Source organism: Pogona vitticeps, chromosome 13 (assembly GCF_051106095.1).
Source record: "Pogona vitticeps strain Pit_001003342236 chromosome 13, PviZW2.1, whole genome shotgun sequence".
NCBI classification, from domain to species: domain Eukaryota; kingdom Metazoa; phylum Chordata; class Lepidosauria; order Squamata; family Agamidae; genus Pogona; species Pogona vitticeps.
Window position 1 is genome coordinate 18,662,100 of NC_135795.1, and position 7,098 is coordinate 18,669,197.

Below are 7,098 nucleotides of genomic sequence, written 5' to 3' on the forward strand. Positions count from 1 at the left end.
TCAAGTCAGGAGAATGGGTCAACTCTGAAACGACCTGATTACCCCAAGCTAGTGGCGTGACCCTCAATGTCCTTCCCGGTACTTAGCAAGCTGTGATACCTGAGCTGCGCCATCAATCTTTCTTGGTGACCCTCCCCACCCAGGCCTTTCAACAGCTTCTCAAATTCAACAGCTCCCCGCCGGTCTTCCAAGGTCTCTCAAAGGCCATCCGTGCATCCTGCGCACAGATCCCGTTAAGCTGCACTTCAGACGCTGGGCGGATCCACTAATCCGGCACACCATCTCAATTGAAGGCTTCAGTAAATAGAGTTTCGGAGGATGTTAAATTGAGTTCCATGGTCATTACTTGCCAGGAGCCTCTTGAGATGGGAGGTAAGGAAGATAATGATAAAGGTCATTCATAACTTTAAACAAGAAGTCCGTTCTGTATCCCCCAGCCAAATCAGCAACTCCTTGAAGCATCTCATAACTCTGATCGTTCTCAACGAGGCTCGGCCAGTGTGTGTAACTGGGGGGGGGGGGGGCGCAGCGTTTTCCATCTTCAAAAAAATCTCCTTTTGTCTATTTCATTAACTCAACAGTTAACGGAGTTGAGCTCTTGCAAAATCCAGATCTGTTCTAGAGTGCTAGTGTTGAGTAGAAACTTCATTGCATGTCCCGCCCCCCTCTTCTAACCTTGGTTCAAACAGTATCTCCACTCCTGTGTTCCATCATGGATGGATCAGTGTAAAACCAGTTCAGAAGGGACCTGGTCTCTTTTCTTGGACTTCACAAGATTTTGCCCATCACTTAGTACAGTATCTGGAGGTCCGGGAGAGTAAACTTGGAGCCTTCCCTGTGTGAAGCCACACACGAAGCGGACAAATTCAATGTTGCTAGAGCAGTGAATCTGGCTTTGACTTTTAGTACAAACTTTAAAGGATCGCCCTAAGGTATGGGACTGAATTCAAGGAGAGGGTCCAATCCCATCAAAATGTGTAGGACTTATCCGTCACAAACAACAAAGTGAGGTTGTCCTCTTGGGTGTCCTCTCACTAGGATTCACATTAGATTTTGCTGTCTTTCCTTCGCTAGTTATCTAATTAACTAGTAAAAGTCCGAACCACGCCATCTGTCCACCTGGCTCAAGATCTCGTACATGGGGGTGGAGGGTAGTGGTGGTGAAGTGGCAGGGTGGATATAATCCACTCTGGGTTTTTTAGTCTGAACTTTAAAGGTGCTGTCCAAGGTGCTGAACTTATTTGGAGAACAGGTTTCAGCACTTTGGAGACCTTCTGCGAAGCTGGGATTAAACCCCAGAGTGGATCCCTTCCCTCTCCTTCCCTTGCAGCACTGGATCCACCAGTCTGCTCTATGACACTGGCTAGTGTTATTACAGCCTCAAACAGGACTCGTTCCTGAAGACACGATGGCTTGCTTCTAGGGCCTCCTGCATGCCAAGTACATGATTCTGCCAATGAGCTACAATCTCTCTCTTCCCTCCTGTTTCCAAAATACAAATTTTTATTGAGTAATTCTATGTAGGACAAATTAGCTGCTAGCAGGGTATGGACTGACATAAACGTTCATCATTGCAGTTCCTTGTGGTCCTCTCTGAAGATCTGGAGTTGTGTTGTTGTTTTTTAAGGAACAGGGGGGGACGCAGCTTTTTACGAGTTCATTCCCGAGCCAAATCAGATAAGAATAATGATCCTCTCTTGGGATATTAAACTCCACCTCACCAGGACCGGCAGCTGACAGCTGCTTTATTGGCAGAGTCGCCTGGGTCTAAAAATCAAGGATTAATTGTTCACGCATCTTGATGTCTCTACGAAAGAGGGGGGGCATTGCTATGGAGATTCCCAGCTAATTTCTCTGCCCCCCCTCCTGGCATGGCGTCCACAACTGGTGCATTACTTGTCTGGATAATCATTTAAAGTTCAGGAGCCCATGTTTGAAACGAGAGAGCGCCGATTTTGAAATTGAATCTAAAATTGCACACAAGAATCAGGATTACCGAAAGCAGTGTGAAACCTGTATAAAACGAACTGGAGACAGGCCGTGAGGTGATCATAAAGACCGTGTTTACATTCTGGGCAAAAGGATAGGAAAGCCAAGCCAAACGAGCTCAGAAAAATATGCAAATGCCATTCATTTGCTTGTTCGCCTCGTTAATCATGCTCCCTGATTCCGGCTTCTGAAGAAAGGGGAAAAAAACAACACGTTGAAGAGGGCAAAAGGTGCTTCAGATGAGGTGGAAATAGCCGCACAGAGGGGATGGGATAAGATATCGGTGAAAATGTTTTTTGGAAGACCAAAAAAGAAAATCCCACAGGAAAATATTCGTGATGGTATCGTTTCCCTCTGAGATTAAGAAGGGGTTCTACCTTAATCGGAGTATGTGGCTGCACTACACACTTATAACTGTTTGAACCAGCTTGAAGTCCCACAGGCCCCCATATGTACAGGATGCTGGATTTTCTAGCTGGGTGAGAATTTTAAGTACACAACCGAATGACAAGGTCAGCTGGGGTAAGGGGTGGCAGCAAAATGATGGCTGAGTGGAACTGAAGCTTTTTCTCCTTCTCTCTCTCTCTTCCTCCTCTTTTCTTTCCTTCTCTTCCTCTCCACACAGGTGGCTGTAACATTCGGAAAGTTCCGTTGAGGACAAATGATTCTCATGGCTTCTGTTGTAGGAAATCTCTTTTCTTCCTTCTTATCAGGAGAGGCAATAAACAAAAAACTCCGACCCTAAATGGCTTGCCTCCCTTTCATAACAGGGGGAGTCTCTGACATTCACGCAGAGAAGAAAAGGCATTGTCAAGCTGGAATCTCATGTAAGAATTCAGCTTTCTTAGGAGGCAGGGAGCACGATATATTCTTTTTTCTTTTCTTTTTTTTAAGATAGGGTGAAAGCGAAATAATAACTCAGAGCTCCTTCCCTGGGCACGACTTAAATAAATGCATACGAGCATTTCTGAGTCATCAATATAGCACTGAACGAAAACGACCATCCTTCACGCATCTGATTACATGGTCCCTGCATGACTCACAACAGTGATGCTTTTTTCGCGCTTTCCTTGACACGAGCAGGGAGACCCAGGTAGTTGCTGGTTTCCCCTCCACAGCCAGAGAAAGAGAGCAACATTCGTGGTTTCTTACCTGAAAATCCTTGAATGACCCAGTTTGGCTAATGCGCATGAGATGTGATCAGCAGCATCATGGGCACCTATCCCACCTTTCCTGGAATGTTGTCGTTTAGTCGTTATGTCGTTTCCGACTCTTCATGACCCCGTGGACCAGAGCACGACAGGCCCTCCTGTCTTCCACGGCCTCCCGGAATTGGACCAAATTCATGTTGGTCTCCTTGATGACACTGTCCAACCATCTCATCCTCGGTCGTCCCCTTCTCCTCTTGCCTTCACATTTTCCCAACATCAAGGTCTTTTCCAGGGAGTCTTCTCTTCTCATGAGATGGCCAAAGTATTGGAGCCTCAGCTTCAGGATCTGTCCTTCCAGTGAGCACTCGGGGTTGATTTCCTTCAGAATGGATAGGGATGTTGCCACCCTATAATTTATGGGCCAATTTAGCCTATGGTGCTGCATAATGCCATGGCTGAACCTGTTGCCAGGACAAGTGGCGTGATCCTCTGAGTTCCTACTGCTGCTTAGTTGTTGATGTTCTTAACAAATCATTAGATTATTCTCCTGGAAAAGGAGATTTCCAAGCTCTGCCCAGCCAGATCATTCTTTCCAAAGTTTGGGAACCAATTGCTTCTAAATGGCATTCAAAACCAGACCAAGAACTGCCTGAAATTCTGTGGAGGGCCAGATGGGGCCTTTGACCTGTGACTTCCAAACATCCTTCACCTTAACCAGCTTTATAGGGTCTCAGACAGCAGGCGCTTGTTAGAGGGAAAGGGGGTAAAAAGGGGATAAGTTTTAAAAAAATGTTTAAAATAGCACAGACTGGTTAACCTCTCTGTTTGAAAGCACCTGGAGATATGTTTTGCTGCTAAGATCCTTGGGGAAATGCGCATCTATCTATATCTATAATCTGATGATCCCTTACAGGTATTTGGTCAAACATAGGTGAAAGAGGAGGAAAAATCAGGTGCATTTCGAGAATGCACCCTAACCCCCTCCTCCATTTATGCCAAAGGTAAATTGGCACTCTTTTGTCCCCCCCCCCCCGCCCCAATAGGCTGTCAGCTCTTCAGGATACACGGTGCGGATCTGCCAGCCGACAACGCAGAAAGAAGAGGACGCGATGGGCATGTCACAAAAGGTTTGCGAGGGGAGAGCCGATAATTATGCGAGTGCCAGTCGAGTGTCATTTCATAGCTGGCCCGGCTCTTTGGCCGTGCACGGCGCTCATCAGCGCAAACGCCGTAATGATGATAGATGGAAGGGAACTGGAAAGCCACGAGATAGATCTTACAGACTGATTGCCAGGGCTCTGTATTGATGGAGGGAGCAACACCCGCCATTAACAAGGAAGGGGACGCGATGGTTTTAGGGTGAAAGATAGTCATAATTCAAAAGGGGTGGTTTTATCTCCTCCAGGAATCCTAATCGGAAAGCAGAACAAAGGCTCAGGAGAGGCGCCCTTTTTGACGTAGCCGGGCGGTAGGAATCCAGGTCGCGAAAAGTTTGCATGTAACTTGGGGATCCCTTGATTTCTTTACACCATGGATCAGGTCCAAATTTGATGTAACTGGGAAAGCCAATGCACATGGCATTTCTAAGACCAAGGTATAAAAGTATGATGAAGCAGTGGATTTTAGACTGAACTTTACAGGTGCTGTACAAAGAGCGGAACCCTATTCCCAACATTAACTCAGTCCCTTAAATGGCTGCTTTAAACTTCAGACTAAAAGCCAGGACAGATTTACTGCCCCCATGAAATCAAAGTCATTGGGTCCTCAGGTATTCAACACATGTAAGTCATCGATGCTTGAGCGTTCTGCTGGGGGTTATGTAGTACAGACATTTCAGCTGACACTGGAGGGAAGCGTGAACTGTTTTGCCAGTTAGCAGACTCTCTGTGGTGACACCAGGTCTGTGGTTCAAGATCTGTCAATGAGCTGGGCAGCGCTGTTGAGGACTGGACAGACTGGGGAGCCCTCTTTCATAGGGTGGTCATCGGTCAGAATTGACTTGACAGCATAGATCAACAACAAGTGATTTCTTGTTCTTTATCCATTAGAAATCTGCTCCCAGATTCAATTCTACAATGGAAATAAATCTTCCAAGAAACGCCCCAGCAAAGAAGACACTTAGTTTTGTTTCTGATACATCTAGAAAAAGAGGAAAAACAAGAAGACATCCAGGGGAATTAAACAGACGACGGCCACTGACTCGTTTGACAAAGGTGGCATCTCTCCTCGTTCGTGAGGGGTGCAGGAAATAGATAGACAGCCATCTCAATGAGCAAGGGAGCTCCATTGTAGAACAAGCAGTCACTGCCACCCACGCTGGAGAAAGAGGGATCTGGTTCTGCAGGCACTTTAAGAATCTACTTCCAAATGTCCAGGTTCTGATCAAACTGGGGCCCTTTTATCAAAGGGCATAGACTCATAGAGTCATGGCGTTGGAAGGGGCCCCAAAGGCCATTGAGTCCTACCCCTGCTCAAGGCAGAAACCCAAGTCAAAGCAGAACCCAACAGATGACTAGTTTTCCCTTGAATGTCTCCAGCGTTGGAAGAAAAGGCTAGCACTCAAGTCCTTTTGCAGGTTCCTTTTGCTAGCCACTTGGCCACCATGGGAAGCAGCCAAAGCTGGCCCTACTGTTTGGGGCTGACATGGGGGTCGTGGTAATGGTGCACATGTTTAATGGCAGAAATACAGTCACAAGTTGGAGCTACAGTAGGACCAGTGGGGATTGGCAAGTTCCATTGATTCCATGGGCTGCTCTAGTTGCAGCTTAGTACTGGATTTCAGCCAAGATGTTATTCTTTTACTTTTTCTTGCTAGGGAAGGGGGAAATCATAGAACCATAGGATCACAGAGTTGGAAGGGGCCTCTTAAGGCCATCCAGTCCAACCCGCCCTGCTCAAGGCAGGAATCCAAATCAAAGCAGATCTGCAAGAAGGTTGTCCCATTTTCCCTTGAAGGCCTCCAGCGTTGGAGCGCTCACCACCTCCCAAGGTAACGGGTTCCATTCTTGTACTGCTCTAACAGTTAAGAAGTTTTTCCTGATATTCAGCCTGAATCTGGCTTCCTGTCCCTTGAGCTCATGATGACTTATCCTGTACTCTAAGAGGGTCGACAACAGATCCTATTTTTCCACCCCATTTGACACAATAATGTGCTTGTTTTGGGGTATTGTGCAGCTTGCCCTCCATGTGTGAGTATGGATACACCATTCAACACTTTTATCCCAGGCAGCAAAATATCTCGAGCTGTTTCTGGACGCAGAATGCTAGAAAGACCAGATTAGGCCATCGGTAGGAACCCTTCTGAATAAATTGGCTTCATTTTTCTAGCACTCCTTGCTCATTGTGCCCTCTAAGGATTTCCCCCCCTCTCCGATAACGTCCCTATGCTTAGTGTGGGGAGAGAATCCGAGACAAAGAAAGACTGGGGAAAGGCAGAAGTGGGTCCCCTTTCACACACCAGGTGCTGAAGTTTATATCTCCAGTATGGAAAGCCTGGACTTAATTCACCGATCCACGCAGGACTGCACAGGAGGGGGAAATAATTAAAAATCTAAGCGGATTTCCTGCTCACATTGCAATACTCTAGATTAACAAAAACATCTAGGTGGAAGTTCCTATGCAATGACAGGGAAGGTTATCTTTGACTCAGATCGTGTCGGACATTGCACATTTGATGGAGAAAGGCGCTGGATTGCCCAGGCAGGATTATATTTCTTTTGAATGGCCAAAATATACTTATATATATATAAATATATATATATATATATAAAATTGAGGCCGAGGAAGAAGGACGGTGTCATAATAATTGTCAGTTGGGAGAGCGTCGCTGTACGCCCATGTTCTTAGGAGCTGAGTGTCACCTGAGAAGTATTGTCTGTTGCCTCTGTTACAGTCAAGATAAGGCTGGGATAAACCTCACCGGGCTTTCTCCCTTGTGATATTATTTCATGCCACATCA